The sequence below is a fragment of the Diabrotica undecimpunctata genome, chromosome 6 (genome assembly GCF_040954645.1).
Source record: "Diabrotica undecimpunctata isolate CICGRU chromosome 6, icDiaUnde3, whole genome shotgun sequence".
In the NCBI taxonomy this organism is placed as follows: Eukaryota; Metazoa; Arthropoda; class Insecta; order Coleoptera; family Chrysomelidae; genus Diabrotica; species Diabrotica undecimpunctata.
This window is the reverse complement of record NC_092808.1, coordinates 107,621,010-107,644,473: the sequence shown is the minus strand read 5'-3', so window position 1 is coordinate 107,644,473 and position 23,464 is coordinate 107,621,010.

The window sequence follows — 23,464 nt, the reverse complement described above, 5'->3', positions numbered from 1 at the left end:
GAAATATTTAGGCGGTAGGTGTGTTCTTTTTTAGAATCACTTTGCCAAGTACACTGGCATTACAGCCACTAGACATATTTTATTATATACGCGTAGAAATAATATTTAAAGATTTCTATTAATGTTAACTTAAAGAAATACACAATAATATGTTTCATTTAATTTGTGTAAATGCATTATAAAGCGTTTTTATGAAGAACATTTGTTCGGAACACACTGTAACTGTAATCGAACGAAGGTGATATTTTGGCATAAATTGGTAACACGTATTTGACAGTTGGGGTGTTGACTAATATTAATAAGTAATGAAAAAAGTGTTGTTTTTGTTTAAGTATTCCATTTTACATCTTTATACGACACATACAAGCAGCTCAAATTGTTTTTAACAAGATTATTTTTTAACTCTTGTTTTGTTTCTATTTATTTACATTAAATATTATTTTGTTTTGTTGTATAATCCACTTTTGCAATAATTATGTGACTTATTTGATTTAAAATGGATTCAGGATTTTTTTATACTTTGGCAACTACGTCAACTTCGATTTCTGTCAATGATAATGACGTGCAACGGTAAGTAAATTAGATGGACTGTATTCGCTCCGTGCATGACTGACACGACACCTATTGCCTTCATCTGACACTTTTGGACCTCCCAATTTGAGGTTAAACATTTGACAATGGCAGCTATGTACGCCGTTGCTCCCGCTTGGCGGCGCTAGTGTAGTTGGGGGTCAACGTCATATAATATTATTTATCTATGGTTAACGTTATGACAGTTCGTGAAGTTTGTATATGGTGTTTTTGTTTACGATTTAATAAATAATAAATTATGGCAGAAAATACGGATCTTGGACTGTTTGTGCATTAAAAAATGAATTAAGGAGAAGGAGTGCCAAAGTTACTGGAAAAAAAGGAGGAATTATCGAAAGGTAAACTATATTAATAATCTTCTTAATGTTTTCTAATTTCTATAGCTCAGACCAAAATAAAAATATTTATATTCATCTGAGTTTTATAGTGAAGTATTTGTATTTGGGTTTGAGCTAATACAGTCATGTAACGTAACAGTGGTGACCTCTTTTGTATGCTAGTATATTAAATTAATTTATTATAAAAACATACAACAGAAGTCTTTACTTCATTTTAATCTGTTATACCTATGGCATACAGCCAACTACAGGGTTTTCTCTGGTAAATTCTTAGTAAATATGACTGCAACTAAATATTCCAGAAAAACATAAGTATTTTAATAAATACGTGCATTTATTGTCGGCACATATTTATCCCTTCTTATTGCTAGAATCCACTTTTTTGTCATCAGAATATATTTGGGAAACCTGTGTCCTGATGTTCTCGATGAGCACAAAGGCACAACACAACATTGAGGCATTTTATTTTCTCAAATTAAATTCACGCAGCCAAATAAACGCAATATTTACTTACAAGTTCATTGATTTGAAGAGTTGACGTGACCTCCAACTACACAAGCACAACCTACGTTGAACTTTTCAGATTAGCTGCCATTATTAATAATTATTTTTTTATTATATTTTTTTAATTTATGTACAAAATAAATGTAGTATTAAAAACTGGGTTTCTAAAAATTCATCATAATTTATCTTTTCAACCCCAAACGGAAAAGAAAGGGAAAAATTTAGTACTGGCAAATCAAGTTTTTCATGTGAAAGAGCATGTAATTAAAAACAATAATAGTAAAAGTTATGACATAAAAGCTAAAGTCATCAGGCAGGCTGCAGTTAGCTTGAAGCCTTATGAAATATCATTTAAGGTAAATTATTTAAATTTTTCCTATTTCTATTGCATTATAAGGAAATTATGTGATATTTACTTTTTCATATTAATAGCACGAATCCATCTTTTTCTTTTCTCTAATTTATATGTAATCTTTGGAAACCTATAAAAAATACAATTACAATTTTTGCTATTATTAGCACAATTAAATACGCACCATGTATTTGCACCCATTTTTGATCAAATTTATGCGTAAAAAGATAGATCCAATTTTGTCATATTTCGCCGCTACGCACACTGGCATCGTTTCAAGGTACCCCTACCATGGTTACGCACAGAGTGAATACTCATATCTGCGAATCACATCGGCAAAATTTTATCATGAAATATCCTAGATATTTTAATAATTTGACAATACCAATGACAGAAATTTCATGACCATATAAATTTGCTTGTACTATAATTGTTAATACAGATACTCACTTCTTATCAAAAAAAAAATGTAAAACTGATAGCAATACGTGTTTTAGAATGTTTTTTATAAGGGACAAAAAATCGACATTTTTATGTTTTGTTTATTTTTAATTTTAGTCACTTTATACCATTCTTGATTAATAGGTGAGTTAAAGATATTGTCTTTTTACCATGCAACGACAACATTTAACGTTGGACGAGATAAATAGAGCCGTGGGCCTCCTTCAAGCTGGTATGCGACAAACTCAAGTTGCTGATCAGCTGGGTGTCTCCCAAAGCGTCGTAAGTCGTTTGTGGCGTCGGATTAGAGACACTGTGAGTCCAGCCGAGCAACATCCAGGACGTGGTCGCTCTACAACCGTCGCTCAAGACCGATATTTAATTTTAAATGCCAGAAGGCAGCCAACAATCACAGCACCCGAGCTGGTTAATGAATTACAGCTTGCACATAATGTAACAATTAGCAGCAGTACTGTGAGGAATCGTCTCCATGAAGCCAATCTTCGTAGTCGGCGACCACGGAGATGTCACCTCTATCTAGAGGCAATCGCGCTGCAAGATTAACCTGGTGTCAAGAGTTTCAGAATGGGACTGACAATGACTGGGCCACAGTTTTGTTTAGTGACGAGTCTAGATATGGATTTCATCCAGATTCTCGTCGGACAAGAGTTTGGAGACGACCCGGAGATGGAGAACGATTACGACATCTTCAAGAAGTGTATGCATACAGAGGTGGTACATTAATGGTATGGGCGGAATCATGATTGACGGAAGAACTGACCTCGTTGTCCCACGTGGCTTTCTCACAAGTCAGCAATATTTGGACAATATTCTTGAACCTGTTGTGCGCCCGTTTGCTGCAGCTGTTGGAGAAAATTTTTACTTTATGCATGATAATGCTCGACCACATGTTGGGCATATTGTAACAAACTGGTTGGATAACGAGGGTATTGATGTATTGCCGTGGCCAGCACAATCACCGGACTTGAATCCCATTGAGCATGTATGGGACATGCTTCAACGAAGAATTACTCCACATATGGGCAATATCTACAATGAGTTTTAATTAAAAGAGCGTTCGAGAGAACAATGGACACAACTACCTCAAGCAGACATTAACAATGTGATTCGGAGCATGAACAGTAGATGTATAGCTGTGATAAGCCAACGTGGTGGCCATACTTTATTTTAAGTTTATATTTTTTCGTATTTTTGACATTTTATGGTGGTATGTGAAACATGGGTGATTTTTAATATATTTTTTTGCTCCAATTTTCTGTTTTTTTGCAATTTATGGTTTTTGACATATTAAACAACAATTTAAACTACAAATTTTGTATTACTTTTTTTAAGTTGATCGCAGATAAACAAAATACGTCTATTTATAAAAATATCCCTAGACTTTTGCGTTGTGTGTATTTCTTCCACATTCTTTGGAAGAGAATCAATTTAGTGTTCCATAGGAAACTTTAAGAACATAACTATCGTAAAGGGAATTAATTAATTCGGAGAAAAATAAATCAAAATAAAGGACCATGATTTGAACAATGTTATAAAGAAGTCCAAAAACATAACTAAACATTCACTGAAAATAAATACTGCAAACGAAATTCTCGAATCGCATGGGGACTTTCCCCTCGTAGTATGGATGCATCCTGGCCTCCCTCGTAAATTGGACATCGTCAGTAAATAGTCATATACATTTTTTTTTTATTTAAAATTAATGTTCTCGGCTACTAAGGCCACTTACACAAGGACGATGACTATTATAAAACAAAAAAAAAATTATAATAAATATCATGTTACAAAATATAAAATGTTATCGTACAATGAAATTATATTTTATAATGCAACCGAATGTCTTTTAGATATTTTAGAGCGGAGTTTATTTGGTCAGCATTACTTAGGATATCTTGTATATTAGGCTTGAGGTGATAAAGTTGTCTTCTGGCAGAATATTGATAGCATTCGGTGAGTATGTGATTGACTGTCAGTTGTGATTGGCAGCTTTGACAAGTAGATCGGTTGGTCGGTTGCTGGATGACATCAGGTAACCATGTGTAAATTTTGTATGTCCGATCGAAAGTCTCCTTGCCACGAAAAGATCTGGTCTGGACAGACTTGTAGTGCCAAAAATAGGAGGACTGTCTATTAAATGTTGTATTTGATGTAAAGCCGAGAAGGTGGTGTCCCAGTATTGTTGCCATTGGGTTCTTGTTCTTCTTTTAATGCAAAATTTTAAGTCCTTACTAATTTGGATGTTACCGGTGGGATCAGAAGATGTTGAGGCAAGCTTTGTGTAGTGGTCTGCAAGTTCATTGCCTATTATACCAATATGGGATAGTAACCAGATTAGAGTAATTGTTATATTTTGGGAAAAGATAAGTTGGTAATGGTCGTGGATCTTTTGTACGATAGGATTATCAGTGAATATATTTTGGATAGATTGGATTGAGGCTAGAGAGTCTGTGGATATAGCAACGTGCTTATTTGTTGGTGAAATGTATTTGATGGCTTGAAGTATACTGTATAATTCTCCAGTATAAACGCTGCAAAAGGAGAGGATAAGAGATGACGTGATAAGAGTATGTGAAGTTGTAACAAAACAGCCTACTCCCGTATCATTTTTTGAAGCATCAGTGTATAGTACTATATCGTATTTCTTTAAAAAGATAATTTCTTTAAAATTTTTTTTAATGAGTTCCTTGGGAGTTGTAAATTTATCGTATTTTGTAAGTGATGTGTTACATTGAGGAATGACTAAAGATCAAGGTGGATATGAGGATAGGTGAAGTTGAATTGTTTGTGGTAGAGATATGTTATTTAGAGAGGTCTTACAGTGTATTCGTGGTTGATGCAAAAAGAGGATATACTGGGTTAGAGGGATTAGACGAAATAGATACTGCGTATGAGAGTAGTAGTTGCTCCCTTCTAATCCAAAGAGGGGGTTCATTTGCTTCGCAATATAGGTTTTCTACGGGAACGGATCGAAAGGCGCCTATACAAATACGGAGAGCTGTGTTATGTATCGAATTTAAAAGATTAAGTTATTTTTTAGAAGCAGACATGTATATGTAAGATACATAGTTCAGTTTGAAACGAATAAAAGATCTGTATAAGGAAGGGAATTTTCATCCACACCCCAATGATAGTGCGAAGGAGGTAAGTCAAAAATCCAACATTAAACCGAGTACTTTACATTCATTGACATCGGGAAGTAAGCTTTGTCAATTATTATACTAGGAGAAAAAGAGGTAGGTCATCTACTAAATTTTATTATTTTTGATTTTGTATATAACAACGATAAGCCTATGACGCTTGTTTTATTAACGAGAGTATCTACTGCGGATTGAATGGGCTTAGAAATTGTAGAGACAGATCGTCCGTGGCAGTAAATTATTAGGTCGTCTGCATACAGGACATGCCTAATGGGAGAAAGTATACCAGAGCATAAATGGTTTATTGCTAAATTAAAAAGTGTTTGGCTTAATACTGACCCTTGTGGTACCCCATCGATTTGAGTGTGGACTAATGAAAAAATACCATTGACAGACACTCTAAATGATCGTGACGATAAGAAATTTTGTATAAAATTGAATATAGTCATATACATTAAGCGATCATTAATCGCAATAAACCTAGCAAATTGTAAACGTGCGATTTCATCTTCTAGATGCGATTTCATCTTCTAGATACAATCGTTGGACTTGTTGGATGTGATAAGAGTGTATATTATTATTTTGTACTACTCTGTCATTTTTGATTGAGAAACGCCGAATTGTCTGCTTCCTTGCCTCGTTCTTATTTTAGGATCTGCTTGGACAGTATCAAGGAAGAAACGATCTAACGCTCGTTCAGATTTTTATTTGGGAAATGTTCCATTTTCACGTGTTCTATTTGACGTGTTCCATTTATATTTTTCATAAAATCACGTAATGAATACGAACATATAAAAAACTGCATGAAAGACGCAGCGCTAGAAGCCTTAGGGCCACAAGACAAGTACGGAGAGTAGATAAACCATATTGGTGGGATAAAGAAGTGGAAGAAAAGATAAAAAGAAAGAAGGAAGTATATCTAAAGTTATTACAACAAGGAGACGAACATACAAAACAACAATATAAAAACTTGAATAAAGAAGTCAAACGAGCAGTGGTTAAAAAGAAGAATAGTGCATGGGAACAAAAATGCCATTACCTAGACAACCATATAGAAGGTACAAAGAGCTCTGAAGCCTGGAGAACTATAAAAACGATGAGAACAATGACAAAAAACCAAGTCATAATAAATAGAATACCAGAGAACACATGGGTAGAGCATTTTGAGAACTTATTAACAGAGAGAAGAGAAAGGTTTAAACAAACAAATGAACAAGTGGAAGTAGAAGGAAGAATCGAAATATCAATAGAACAAGTGAAAGAAGCAGTTAAGGGAATGAAATTTAAAAAATCTCCAGGCCCAGGCGGAATACATCCAGATTTGATTAGGTATGGATCATCAAAACTGTTTGAGATGATCCGAAAATTATTCGAAAGATGCTTAAACGAAGAAGAAGTTCCAGAAGAATGGAGACAATCGTATATCTCTCCAATACACAAGAAAGGCACAAAGATATATCCTAATAACTATAGAGAGATCGCAGTGATTGCTACTATAGGACAACTATACTCAAAAGTACTACGAAACCTGATAGAAAATGATATTAAAGACAAACAACCCGAAGAACAAGCGGGATTTAGGGCCGGACGCTCCACTATAGATAATATTTTCAAATTAAAAATTGCAATGGAAAAACGAGTGCAGAGAAATAGAGAAACTCATATAGCTTTAATAGATTTGGAAAACGCATATGACAGTGTACCGATCTCCCAACTATGGATAGAAATGGGTAACTTGAAAATAAACCCAGTTCTTATTAACGCCACTCAAAAATATTACGAACCAAACTTTGCAAGAATTAAAATGGGACAAGAAATCACCTCTCCTTTTCAAACAACAAATGGACTAAGACAAGGCTGCTGTCTGTCACCCACCTTATTTAAAATCTATTTGGACAGATCCTTAGTGAAATGGGTAAAAAAATGTAGAAACACGGGAATAACGGTGGAAGAAAACAAGCTATATACACTTTTCTTTGCGGATGACCAGGTAGTAATTCCCGAAGACAGCTACGATCTTAGCTATATGGTAAGAAAACTGCAAGAAGAATATGAGGTGGCAGGTCTAAACATGAATATGACAAAATCTGAATATCTCTCAATGGGAACAGATGAAATATGTGACCTTGTCCTGGAAGACAACAAAATCAAAGTCGTGCAATCCTGCAAATATTTGGGGGTAATTTTCAACAAGAAGGGAAATAGCGCAGATAAAATCAGGGAAAGAATAAACAAGGGCAGAACAGCGACCCGTGCCTTAAACTCTCTTCTCTGGCAAAAAACAATTTGACGAGAAACCAAAAAACACATTTACGGTAGTATAGTCCAAAGTATTACACTTTACGGTTCGGAAGTATGGGACGGCACCAAAGCTAATAGAAACAAACTTATGACGACAGAAATGGATTATCTGAGACAAAGCTGCGGTAGATCGAAACTGGAGAGAGTTAGAATCGAACAAATAAGAAACGAAATGAAAATGGAGCGAAATATCAATGATGACATAGAAAAAAAAACAATTAATCTGGTTCGGACATGTTAAAAGAATGCCAGAGTACAGATAGCCTAGAAAAGTACTGAAATGGATCCCTCCTGAAAAAAGAAAGATATATATATATATATATATATATATATATATATATAAAGAAGTAAACGTTAAATAGTGGGTTTGCAGCAATTGCTGCAAACCCACTATTTAACGTTTACTTCCTTTCGTTGTCAGCAAATACTTCTGGTTAATTATATATATATATATATATATATATATATATATATATATATATATATATATATATATATATATATATATATATATATATATATACGTGTTGACTGATACATCTTGGAAGGAGTGACTCATGAATTTATTTATAGACTTGCACATTGTCAGGAGGTGAATGGCGAGCATTTTGATCATTGTACTGCATAACTAGGTCTTAGTTAGTTCCCTATGCGTCGGACGAGTACTTCATTGTACCAACTCACCAATGTGTTGTACCAACTCACCACTCTAGAACACCTTTCAAATGCCTGTAATCGTTTTATGACATCTTCTGCACGACTTCAGCTTTCTACTCCGTAGAGGATACTAAAGACGTAACATCTAGGAATTCTTATGCATATGCGTATATTGAGCATATCTAAAAATAAGTTCTTAAGACAGCTCTAGAATCGACAGTTAAAAGAGCATCTGGCTTTTTAATACGAGTTTTTATTTCGTAGCCATGATCCTATTATAGCCCAAATATCATATTTTTTCCACTCTTTCTAACGATATATCGTTTAATCTAATTTGGGCCTTTACGTTGGTTTTCTTACTAATGATTATTGTTTTTGTCTTCTTACAATTTAGTTTTAAGCCGTATTTGTTACATATGTCTACAATAATATCTGAAAGTAATACGGTAGCGTTTGCATTAAGGCTATTGTTCCTTCTCATTATAATTTAGTTCATATTATTTTTCGATTTTATTTTATTTAGATTGATAGTTGTAATTTTTAAAGTTTTGGGTAAAGTTTAGTTTCCAGAAATCTATTAAAAGATTAAAATATTTATTAGTTTTACATATTTCTGGAGAAAATTTGTCCATTATAATCCCTCCCTTCAGGCAAATCCGACGGCTACTGTTGTCACATTCGCTGCGTCTATAGACGGTTCTGATAAGGACAATATGAATGACTTTGTAATTTACGTTTTTTCCCCAAGGTAAAATTATATAGTTCTCAGTAACTCCCTCCCCTCTACTAGGGGTCTCTGTTAGGCATTTTGTAATGTATTTTTAGAAGTATCGAACGAAACTCAATTCTGTAAACATGTATAGTAATCAATAAATAGTTCTATGAAAATTGTCGTCGTATATTATTTTAATTTAATAAAATAATATTTTATAGCAAATATATCTTACGGTAAACTAATCGTGGGTCAAGACTGCTATATATACACCAATTCTTACATATGGGTGTGAGCCCTGGGTAAGTAAGCAACAGCAAAGTAAGATAAAAACAGCAGAAATGAAGTATTTATGGAGGGTACAAAAAGTAAGTAGAAAATATCCGGTAAGAAACAATCTTAAAATAGATTTTTTTTATTAACATCTAAATTCACAATAAACACAATAAGTAAAATTGTTTGTCTTTACAATGTCAGAGAGATGTAATGTCTAGTGACCAAATCATCAGAACATAAATATTGTCTTTTTTACTGGTGATATGTGCACATACACAGATACGCGAACACGATTACTAAAAGCGGACACAAAACACAAGCAGATCACAATAGCTGGGCGCTGTTGAAGGCGTAACTTCCACTACTGTAGGCACTGTCAGGATCGGTTTGGTAGGTTTAAGGCATCATAATGCTTTAATCTCTTTGCTTTATTCTCTTGTTGGTTGTTGAGAAGATTGTAGGCCAGGGTGTTAGGATACACGCGCAATCTATTTTGGTATTGTTCAGAAATTCTTTTGCACTTTTCAGAAACTATTAGTACCTGTCAGATCTCTATATAATGCGTCATTCTGGATATACTAAGGGGCATTAGTTATTGTTCTTAGAGTTTTAAATCTTTGTATTTGCATAACATTAGATTAGCTAGCTGATTCCAAGAGCTGCGGACCATATGACCAAATGGATCTTATTATTACTTTTTATATAAGCAGCTTGTTGTCAATCGATAGTTGTGAGCTTTTTCCTTGTATCCATTAAAGTTTACTGTATAAAATTTCTAGTTGTAGCCTTGTCGTCTACATATCTTTGGTCCATGTCAATCGTTTGTCCAGATGAATACCTAGATATTTTAAATCATCTTTTGGAGTAAAGGATGTCCGTCGAGGTTAAATTGTGTACATATACTCTTCTTAAAGTAAATATAATATGTGTAGATTTTGAGGGGTTTACTTTATTTCTCCAAAGTTTAATCCATTCATTCGTTTTGTTTAGATGTAGTTGCAGTGTCTCTGATGCTATTGCTGAATTACTATGAAATGTTAGCAATGTGTGTAAAATGTTACAAGTGTTAGGTTATTGCCTGTTGGTAAGGTAGCTGTATATATCGGGTACAGGATCGGTCCAAGCATACTTCTCTGAGGTACACCGGATAGGATGGGATAGAGTTTTATATAGGATTCACTATACCTTACTAGATATCTCCTTTCTGTAAGGAATTATTTAAGCAGTTTAAAGTAAGTGTAAGGTAGGTTTTTCTTCAACTTGTACAAGAGTCCTGTGTGCCACACCTTGTCGAAACCTTGAGAGGCATCTAAAAAGGCAGCAGTACAGTATTGCTTGTTTTCAAGACTAGTTCTTATTGTTGTGTATAATCTGTGATCTTGTTCTATTGTAGCATGTTGGTTACGAAATTATAATTATAATTAATGGTCAGGTATGAGACCCTTTTTGTCCAATACTGATTTAAGTTTTCCCAACAAAAGTTTTTCAAAAACTTTATAAATGACTGGGAGCAGACTAATCCTAGGTTGTATCCTAGCATCTTATTAGGTTGTATCTCATTCTTTATTATCTGTTTTACTGTTTTAATATGTTAAATCGTGAGATCGATAGGTTCATTTGACATGGAGCGTCAAGAAAAGAATAAAGTGGTTCTTCTTGTTCTAGAGTTACTACTCTGGTAAATGGACTAAATATTTCAAAAGATTTTATTCGAAAGTCTTGGATTTCTCTGTATTTGTTCTTGTTTATTTACCTTTGGCATTTTTTAAATGAGGCATGGCGTCTTGTGACTCATTTATTTTTCTTGTCGCTTTCCATAAACAATAGTTTGTATCTTTGAACGGCGTCAGGTTTTCTAGATAAGTTTGGACCCCCCTGCTTTTTTCTTCGTTTAATAGATTTTTAAGTCTTCTGGTGATTCTGTTTAGGTTTGCTTTGTCAATAGGTGCGTTTTGTCACTTTGTCCTAAGTTTTCTCTTCTCTTTAATCAAATTTTTTGCACTCAGAGAACAATTTATGCTTTCCTTTCATATTGTTTGTTAAGGACTAGCACTCCCACCTTTTGTATGGAAGTAGTAAGATGTTGTACTGTGTTTTCAATTTGTATTTCTGTTTTTTTAAGTTGCAAGATTATTGTTATTTGTTTTAAAAGTACACTTCTAAATTAATATGTTCTAGTTTGTTTGGTTATTAGTTAGAATTGGAGGCTTACTTCTGAGTGTGACTTTGGAGTTAGGTTAACTATAATGGGAGAATGGTCTGACGAAAGGTACCAACATGTTTCTATTACTAAGCTACTATTGATTCTCCGATTTTCCGATTATAGAGAAATGGATCATAGAAATAGAAGAAAATCCCAACAGTCTAAACCAAAGAGATAATGCTCAAAGGCTTCCAACAACATGGAAAACGGTATTTAAGAAAAAGTCAAAATCAGACCACAAAACCGACTATAATAGTAGGACCCCTCCTAGTTAGATACGGACAGGACCAATCACAAAAAGCTTTGCCAAAGACTGTTCGAAAGAAGGGCAACTCGATCGGCTATATAAGTAACCGCAAGGGTTAGGTACTCTTTAAAAACTTGAATATCTCCGAAAATGCTATTTTTTAGGAATATAACGCTAAGGGCTATTTTCACTGTAGATTTTTAATCTCAATAGAACCTGTTGGAAACAAGAGAACAATAAAAATAGAGGGTGTTTCAAAAAGATATGTCATAAATTAATTCACACATTCCGGGGACAAAAATAAATTGATTGAATTCAACTTACCTTAGTACAAAAGTGTACACAAAAAAATTTACAGCCCTTTAAGTTACAAAATAAAAATTGATTTTTTGCAATATCTCCTAAACTACTTGACATTTTGTAATAAAAATGGACACGTTACCTTCTTGTTCTGAAAGCATTTTTCATACAAAGCAAAATCTAAGCGCATAGAAAAATTTTAAGTGGGGTGTGTAGCCTAAACTTTTGAGGACGTTCAAATCAAATGAATTTTGTGGCATCATTAGTTTAACACATTATTTTTAAAAATTTTTGCCTCGTATCACTTTTTCGAAAAACTAGTTTTTTCCTAGTGGGCCATAAAACTACAATTAGTTTCTACGGATACAATAATTACAAACAGTTACATTAATAATAGTCAATAATTTGAAGCTATCATTTATTGTGTGAATAAGATTAATATTAAAAATTTTGATATTACAATGGCCTACACATTTCAGGAAATGGCAGATATGCATTTAGTTTTGGGTAAGTTCGATCAGATTAAATTATCATTTCAATAAACTATGGGGAATATTTTTGTCTCTGCGTGACAAAAAAAGACAAAAAAAAGGAATCAAGACTTAAGGAAAAGAACAGGTATCAGTGATGTCGTCGAACGTATAGCCAAGCTGAAACGGAATTGGGCAGTTCACATAGCGAGACTGAAAGATACAAGATGGGCCAGAAAACTAATTAACTGGCGCCCAAGAGAAGACAAACGCAGCAGAGGACGACCACCAACATGCTGTTTGGACGACATTGGACGAATATCCCAGAAATGGCAACAAGAAGCACAGAACCGTGAAGAGTGGCGAAAAATGGAAGAGACCTATGTCCAGCAGTGGACAGAAGAGGTTGCATGATGATGATGATTGGGAATATCGTAGGTGAATGTCAAGAAAATAGTGCAGCAGCCGCAAGGCGTTATGCAGTAAAATACCCCAATCGAAATACACCCGATAGACGATTATTTCGGATCATTGATCGTCGTTTACGGGAAACTGGTACATTGGAGGTGTCAGGACACGTCGCTAGAATGAAGGATAATAGGTGGACCAAAAAAATCTTGGAGTGGAGACCGAGAGCGGATAGACGAAACCCGGGAAGACCACCCACAAGATGGACTGACGACATAAAGAGGATTTGTACCAGCGCAGCGCAAGATAGATCTGAATGTAGGTTTTCGAGGAAGCCTATGTTCAGCAGTGGACGACTATGGGCTGATGATGATGATGATTTTTTAATTATTTTGGTGGTCAAAGCCGTTTTTTGTGTTTTTTGTAATTTTTTTTGTAGGATGTCTGAAATAAAAATTCGTATTAGCACATATAAAAATCTTAATATCTGGAGCCTACACAGTGGTGCGCTTGTCCACGTAAAAGAAAAAACCTACTTTATAAAAAAATATTCTAATCGACGCGTTTCTTAAAAAACAAATAATAATAGCAATAAAACTATTCTAAATCGCCTTACGTTCTAAATAAATAAGTGATTTAAAAGATTGCTCAACATCGTTTAAAGACTTCCTGTATCTAGAAAAAATTAAGTTGTACGGGATCATCTTAGTAATGTTTAAAAACTGCAACATGTTTACCTTGCTACAGATTCTACACAGTTTTAAATAAATTATATGACTATTTCAGAAAAAACTTGATTAGATAATCACCTAATTGTATCATTAATGCATAACTCAGATTTAACCTTTATCATTAAAGTAGAAGATTTATAGATCACTTATTCTCAATGTCATGTCTAAAATTGCAGTTCTGCAAAATATATCAAAACATTATAAAATAATATTCAAAATAATTTAAAACTCGAACTGTAGAGTTTTTACTGTGAAAACAAAAGACTTATTGAAAACTTTTGTCTCAAGCTAAAAGTAATCGTAAGATTAACTAACTTTCTTTATATATTGAATAAAGCTGATTAAGCTTTGTATACCAAGATAGATATGTTATGTGGAATGCTTTGATTCATTTGAACCAGCAATAATCCTAACCTAATAACACATAGTGGTAAATCGACTAAAGGGACGGCCAAAATACGACATATTATACTAAAACAATTTTTAATTGAAGGTGATTACTTGGCAAGATCGCACTTAACGAAGCCTTTAACGATAACTTTTCAACGAAATCATATTCCACTTATCAATTTTGCAGAGGCGTACCAAAAAATTTTTTAATTATTTATTTAAACATATAAGTAATTACGTAAAAATTAAATCTAAGACCAATATAATTATTAAATTATCATGTGTCTTTTGACAGGTATCGTATAGTTGTCTAACAAATTAAAGTAAATTTTTATTATTATTAGAGAGTACCTAATACAGAACTTCAAAAAACAGAAAACTTTGGAAAATACTTATTTTTTTCATTAGACTAAACAATCTGAAATTTTAAAATACGATCTCGTCATTACACATCATTCTCTATTTATAGAATTGCTGTATGCTGTAAACGTTGTATTTGTTTTTCTTAATTTAAAGTTTCCTTGTGTTAATGTGTTTATATAAATATAAAAATATGGCATGAAGTTCATATAAATTAAAATGAACTAAGCTAAACTATTATTATGTGAATACGTGTATATAGTAGTGCATTTGTTTATTTCAGTAAATTCTCGAAATATGAAATGAAGATGGCACTAACTACTAAAGAGTTAATAGCTTTGTTAGAAGAAGACTCAGATTGTGAAAATGCTGACTCACTTAATGTGGTTTATTTGCCGCCGAAATTAGATTAGAAAGTTTCTGATGTAGAAGACATTGATGATAATATTATTTGTGAAGAATCAATAAAATCGGATATTGCAGGTACATATGAAATACTAGTGATTGAGAATTCTGACGATTCTGATTATGATATTTCTCTAAACCACAGATAAAACGTGGAAATAAAAAATCAGGCAAAAATAGTAAATCCAAATTTGTCTCAAGTTGTAACAACAGATATTCCTTCGTGCTCAGTAGTAATTCAACATCAGTCTGATTGATATTTAGACAATATAAAAGCCAACCACGGAGGCAAGTCATATATTGAAGTCTTTTCACTCTTTTTTGATAAAAAAGTAATTGAGAGCATACTACATTTTACAAATATTTATACATCGCAGAATAACCGTCACGATTTTGAAATGAATAACATAGATTTAAAAAAAAATTATTAGCATATGTATATTATCTCCTTCACACTCTGCTTCAAGTTGATATGCATTGGTCAAAGGATGAGGATAAAGAAGTGCACATTATAAAAGAAAGCATGAGCCGACATAGATTTATATTTATAATTTATAATAGTGAAGAAACCGCTACATCAGTGTCAAACTTAGTACATGGACGTCAATCTAAATTTGCTTTACCAGATGAAACCAGATTCGACAATATTGGCCACATTACAAAAAGAGACGATAGTGCAAGATTGAAGGATATGCAAAAGTGATACTATTTATTTATGTAAAAGGTGTAGAATGCAACTATACCCCGAATGTTTCGAAAATTTTCACCTTAAAATTTAATTGACATTTAAGATACAATATGTTCCTTTACTAAAAATTGTATTGTTTTCCTTGAAAATGCGAAAAAAAATCTTTTTGGTTGTAAATTTGTCTTAACTTATGCGTTTTTATTCCAATCTAATAAATTAATTGTCAAATTTCTCTTTGTATATTGAGCGGCCGTTAACGGGTTAATACTATATAAAGAATAAACTTGCCTCAAATTTACTTTACTTACCTCAAAACTATTTTAAAGTTAATAATAAAGTCTATTTAATAAATATATAAATATATAGAAATAGAGCACACTACGGCTATGCACATATTTAACGAATAAACTAAAATATCAAATTTCTCTCATTCCCATTCTTTCTAATAACGTAAAGATATATAGACCAGCAAAATATTGATAAGTTTACCGATGTTTCAAACTATTCAATGAACTTGTGTCACTATACACTCGTGAATCGCAGCAATTTATATTGTTACGGGGGCAAATTTTTATGAGACTATCCTACTTTTTTTATATATTAACATGGGCAAAGGATACACAATAAAAATGACCCCGGTAAGAATTTACTGCTGACATTTTATATGGTTGCCGCTACCGTTTAGTTCAATTTGTAGATTAGTCAGCTTTAATTGAAAATTGTCCGACTATAACCATACAACTATACAGGAGGATTTGAGAGAACTAGAAACTATGAATTAGAGGACGAAAGCTAGAAATAGGAATGAATGGAGGAGATTATTTAAACAGGTAAGTCCCAAACTGGGCTAAGGAGCCAATGGTGATTATGAAGTCGAAAGAAAGGGTAATATAATTATGATAACCTATTCAGCTACTGCAGTTTATTCATCCATTAGACTGATCAAAAGTTATTCAGTGGCATTATTCTTCTTCTAATTCTTCTTTTTGTGTAGACATAACTGTTTTTTAATTTATATTTAAATGGGAATAAGCCACAATTAAAGGTTAAAATACGTTTATTGACGTTTCAATTTCCACTTCGGAAATCGTTCTCAAAATACAAACATTAGTAAATTATTAATATATAAAACATTATAGCTGATATATTTAGTCTTGTTCTTGTTGCCGCCAATGTATCATCATTTTCTAATTTTGTCTTGACTATATTTAAAGTCTTATCTAATGGCACATTCGTAAATAAACTATTTATGTCAAAACTTACTAAAGTATTATTTGGATTAAATTCAATATTTGATAATTTATTTAAAAAAATTAATTTACTAATGTTTGTATTTTGAGAACGATTTCCGAAGTGGAAATTGAAACGTCAATAAACGTATTTTAACCTTTAATTGTGGCTTATTCCCATTTAAATATAAATTAATTTAAAATGCCACAAGAAAATAGCTTCAGAACAATAACTGTTTTTTAATGTGCCTTTAGTAAGTAGTCATTCCATCGTTTAGATGGTCTTTCCATTGATCGTCTTCCTATTGGGGAACCGTCTCTCGCCGTCTTTATTATTCTATTTGTTGTCATTTGGTTTATATAATCGTCCCGTTCTACTTTTCTATTTCTTACCTAGTCGTTGATGTTCTCGATTTACCCTCAATTTTTCTAAGGTTGTTCACCTCTGCTGCTACTAGTAGCGGAGTTTTCTCTGTATTTTCTCTCTATGTTTGTGTCCTTTATATCAGATTGTGTTTCTGCCGCATATGTCTGTCTTTCATTTCTTTCCAGATATTTTTATGTCTCCATACTGTTTCATTTTGTATTTTTGGGGAAATTAACAACGTCCATTTTTTAGCGGGTAAATTAAATTCGTACAGCATCCGCTGTAAGTAATCTTCACTTTGAAATATTAGTAGGTTGATTAATGATAATAGTATTAGTAGTTCGCTTAATTTTTTTTCTACCCAAGCTGTTAATTTCAAATTAATTTTTCTGGAAAATTTATTTAAGAGAGAAAACATTTGTACTTTTTTTATAAAATTTATAATGTTTTATAGAAACAACTATTCTTAGTTAAATATTTATATTTTTGTACTTCTATGACTTGCTCAAATGTATCTGTTCAAGTGACAAGTGACAGAAGTAATCTCACAGGTGAACGAACTTATGTTAAGGTTGGTTCACACTAAGCTGTTTATGTTACATCTCCCTGTTTTATCTGATTTTTTATCACCAATAAATGTTTCTGTTTGATCCTCACATTTTGATTTAGATGCATCAGTTTTGTACATAGGTAATAAATCCTTATTATTGGATTCCAGATACACAGGATTTGGATTTGGTCTCAAGAACGATGAATTCCGTCTTAGAACCTTATCCCAATCCTCCCTCACCAAATATGATCTAGGAGTACTATGCTCTTGAACCACTTCACCTGGTACCCAACATTTGTCTTTCTTTATCATTACACTCTGTCCTTCTACAAATGAAGGTCTTTCGTGAGCTTGCTTGTCATAATATAAAGTTTTTGTTATAATCCTCTTTTCTTTAATTTTCAGCTCAGCTTTCAAGTCAAAATCATCTGTTTCTGTTAATTACATCCTACTAACTGGTAAATTGGTTCAAAGCAATCGTTTGTTCAATAGCTAACACTACTATACAGATTTTTCACTTAGTCCAGTTGATTTTGGGTATTTTAGACTGGAGGTTATCAAATTTATTTCCCAACTTTTAGAAAAGTCTTTAAATTTCTTACTTTTAAATGGTTGGTTATCAGACGTAAAATTATTTGGTATGCCATGAGTAGAAAAAACAACTTTAAGCTTGTCAATTACTTCCTCTGCAGTTTTATTTTTTAAAGGAAGAAGTTCTATTCAATTACCAAAGTATTCACCCAAAGTCAAATAATCTTGCCCTGTATAAGTTAAAATATCAGCCACCACTTTTTCAAAGGAAATATTTGATCTTTTAGGCTGAATGAGTGGTTCTCTAGGAATTTTCCGACTGTATTTTAAACATGTTTTACATTTCGATACAAAATTCTGTACATCTTGTGATATACCAGGCCAAAAGAATATTTTCCTGACTCTGGACTTTTCTATTCCAAAATGCCCAATATGTAATTTATTTTTCATTTGCTGTCTTAACCATTTAGGAATAACCAATTTAAAGTTATGAAAAATTAAATCATTGTTAATATGTATATTATCATCCTTAATATTATAAAATGCTTTTATGTCAGGTTCTTAAATATATTTTCCATTTGGCCATTCTGTTTAACAAAACTTTTTTATCTTCGACAAAATCTTATCATTTTTGGTCGCAGCTCTGATTTCTTCAATTCTCTCCACAGATATGGGTAGATCAAACTAACCAGAGTTAACAGTTTCTCTCATTTCTTTAAGTTGGTTCACTTTTAGCTGTTAATGTTACAAAATTATATTGCATATTTTACTTCTGAATTTGATCATACATGGTGCGGGTAACTACTTAGTGATTTCATTCAGTTTATCAAATACTTCGCCCGGATGAATGTGACCTCATTTTAATTTGCAGTAGGAGTGATTAATCCTGACTCATGTCTTCACACCCCTTTTTAAACAGCCTCGACTAAAGTGAACCAGACATAATTGACAATTTTTATTAACTGATCATGAACTTGAATCAAGAATCATGAATCGATGGCACATTCTATGGTAAGAGCATGACGAATGGCAGAGATCTTTGAATTTGAATGAATCAAGACGTCTAATACGCTTACTTCATATACTATACTAAACCTTTTAAACTATATCATTAAAAAATATTACCTCGACGTAAATTATAAAAATTCCATAATGGTGATGTTCACAAAAATAAATAAAATACAGCTTAACTACACATAAATCGAAAGAAGAGCGAACTCTTTCTGCAGTATAAATATATTGGCACACTAATGAACAAGAATATAAAATACAAGCAAATGATCAGGTTTGTCATAAAATAGTCCAAAACATTTCTATAAAAACAAAGTAACTTTTATTTATGGAACTATATTTTACCTTGTGATTTAAAATTATGTATCGTGTATCTACAAATGAGATCAAGAGTTACTACGAATCGTTGAAAGAAAACTATTGAGTACTATTAGCCCAGTCTGGTTAAAAAAAAGTCGAAAAATGTTTCGCAGATATCTGAAGCTTTTAAGAAATAGGTGGGGGTTACTAGATGACGAATAGATGAAAAGGTACTCGTATTTTTACCTTGCGTTTTTTTAAACAATAATTTATGGTCACAATTTGATTTTTTGTCTATAAGTTTTTTCCCTTATATTTTAAATAAACGATATTTATATCATTTTTTTATATCAAGAATATCTTTATTTTCCCGTTTTTTCAATTAAAATTGATAATTAATTTATGGAGATTTTGCAAAAAAGCAGTTTTTTGCACTTATTTATAAATTTTATTAATTTTTTTATTAACAAAATAAAATATTATTAATACATTTGAACATCGAGGAATTACCGTCTTTTAAATTTGTGCGAAATTTCCCTCCGATCGGTCAAATAGTTTAAAAGTTATTTAATTTATTTATCCCTAAGGCTAATTATTTAAACTATTGAACTTGCCCTATGAATGATGCTAGACACATTTATCAAATTTCATAGGATTATTTAAAACTTAAACTATCTCAGAAGTTAAATGCATATTGCATTTTCATCGAAATTATTTACAAAATAAACGTTTGAAAAAGGGGTATGTTTTTTACTTATGAACAATTGTAATAATTTATATATTTTTCAAGCTACAGACTTGTATGTACAACCATTGGAAAAAAAAACTCATATTTAAAAAAAAAAACCTATGACCAATAGGAACGAAGTTAGCGACTATTTTTTTTTAAATCATATCTTCATTATTTATAAACATTAAGAAGTAAAATTTGCACAAATTTTAAATGAAAATCTAAACTTTATACTGAAACTTATATCTATAAAATTCATCCAATTTTTCGAAACTTACAGCCTTTCGAATTTTTTACACATTATATTATTATATTCCTTATATTAATTATAATTGTTTGTATTTTATAATTAATAATATTGATTTTTATTCTATTTTTCGTACACATATGATATACAATATTAATCTAATCTGCGTTAATGCTTTGATAAAATAAGTCGATTTTTTCATCACTTGTCTTATTAAATTTTGCAATGTTTATTGAACTTCACTTTTTTTATTTTCTTTACAAACATTGGTTTAAAAGTTAAAATTTGGTTCATTTATTCGACTTCACTGTTAGCTCTGAACCTTATTGTTGCAGGTTGTTTGTCTTCACTTATTAAATCAGTCTCTAAATATACATCTTCAGAATCACTGTCGTCGTCAAACGTAACTGTACCGAGGTTGCAGCATATTTTCTCTTCTACTTCTTCCTCGGTACAATTTATGTTCAAGTTCGTACAATTCAAACCACGTTTTTTGTACCCACATCTAGTAGTTTTGCAAATTGTGGTGCATTTGCATGTAATGTGCTTTAATGTCTCTTCGGGAATTAAATTATAATAAAGTTCAAATATAGTATAAATTAGTTCAAAACCAGTGGCCAATACAACTGGTTCGGACAATACATCTTGTCCATCGGTTGTCAGATAATGTTTTTTTTTTTGTGACGTATTTCTTCGTTAGGGATTCGGTCTCTCAGAGACACACTCAACTTCTGGCGCTCCATAGCCCTCTGAGTCACGCACATCTTGTTTACTACCTTTTTTGTGAGCGTTAATGTTTACGTTTCATAAGTAAATACATGCAGTTCACCAAAAATAGCTGAAAGTCTGAAATTCTAACTGCCTGCGCGAACAATGAAGTGAGAACGCACTCGGAAGGAAACAGATAGCATGTACGCGCGGGTGAACTTTAAAATATAGGTACAATAGGAGACACAAATATAGAAACGTAAAGTTTAAATAGTTTCTAATAGGTCCCGTACACAATTATTATTACTGTCATTACTTTTCTTCAATATATTTGTGGTATTTGTTCTACAAAGTGAGATGTAAAAAAATAGATCCAACAAAAACCGCTTGTGTTGCTATAAATCTGTGGCTTGGAGCTAAAAGGGCCAATATCAAAATGTTCATATTTCAGAAAATCGCAATTGAAGTTTTGGTGAAAAATATTTTTAATTACAGCTTAACCGGCGAACAACCTTTATGTACCAGATTTAACTCAATGTATAATATTGAGCATTGAGCAGAATATGATAGTGTTTTTTATTTTTTTCTAAATTCAAAAGTCTTAGCAAAAAAACTGACTTTGGCCCTTATTGCATAAATGTATGACGTGTTTGTTTCATTGTGTATGACATTGGCCATCACAACAAAAAAAGCCACAATAAGAATAACAGCATAATTTTAATAATTTATTATAGAGTTACAAAGTTCATTGTAATTCAATAAAAAAATATATAATTTTTATTATCAAAAAATATCGGCAATACTACTTCCATTATTCTGATACATTCTCCTCTTCTTGAGGTTCATCTGGAAGGTATTCCACTATTTTATTGTCATCTGCAGTTATTTGTTCAATGAAATGACTGTAATATGTTCGATTTGTATTAGTTATGTACGGTAAAAGTGCCTTTAAGTCCGTTAGTTTTTCTCTGCTTAAACGAAGTGGTTCGTTGTTAAGTGGTAGAAGTGTAGGAAGATGATCACACTGCCTTGTTTTCGTGTGACTTCTGGATATATCCAACGTTTTGAACTCACCATCAAACGAGTGTTTATACAAGATAGCTAGGGTGTCGGTTGAATATTGCATCCATTTAATTTGCAACCACTGAACTGCTTCGTTTAGAGTGTTCTTTTTACGATGCACATAATGAGTATTTAAACATGATTTAAAATTTAAAAACTCCTTTTGTTCCAATTCTATTACTTGTATATGTGGTTTTCTTGGCACCAAACGTATCAAGTTTGCCCAATCTCGAGGCAATTCAATATCCGCAGTAGTACGTTTTTTTGTTTTTTCTATTGCGGCATGAATGCTGTCTGCCTCCATATGAGTATGACCACTCTCAAGAAATTTGTGGTTAATAGTCAAGTTTTTACCTTTAGCTTTCAATTCAGAAACAGTTTGCAGTAACATTGTCTACAATGTTGCGTGAAAAATATATTGCGGTTTTGTCCTCCGCAAGAATCGCTGTACATAGTTACTGTATGAATATTATTATTTTCTTCTGTGAGTTTATGCAGGTAATGGTAAATACAGGCACCAATTTCTTGTCCACCTCTGCCAGCCACTGTTTCATTCCAAACGTAACATATGGAAGATGATTGTTTTCCCATGGTTTGATAGATAGTGAGGTTAAACGTCCACAGTTGGCGTTTATAAAAACTCAAACCACTTCTGAGATAGGGAGTAGGCAAGCATTTTTGTAAATCGAAGGAAATGGTAACGTAACCTGGATTATTGCATTCTTCTTTATCTCTTCGTTTTGACTCGTAGGCGGACTCAGCTAACTGTAAATGGACTGTTTTTTCTTCTTCGATTGACGTTCGTATTGTCTCACTGTTACAACATTTTAACTGCATCTCAAACTTGTCGCATTTTGCACACGTATCATTTTTAGGCTTATGAAAAGAGAGGTTGAATTCCTCAACAAATACTTTTCTATACATCCAGGCATTTTGCGGTTGAATATTTCTGTCTTTACAATAATTGACATACAGTCAGTACATTTCAGCAATAGATAGGTCGGATGACAAGTACTTTGGTAAGCCGGGAATTGGTTTATGTGTTCTCTTATCAAGAGTTTATCATTTTCTGGAACCTTAGATTGCTTTCCATGTTTTCCACATCCATCTTCCGGACATAAACCTCCGGTAGACCGTTTCTTTTCAACAATTACTCGCGCTTTCTTCAAACTTATATCAAATGTATTTAAAAACATG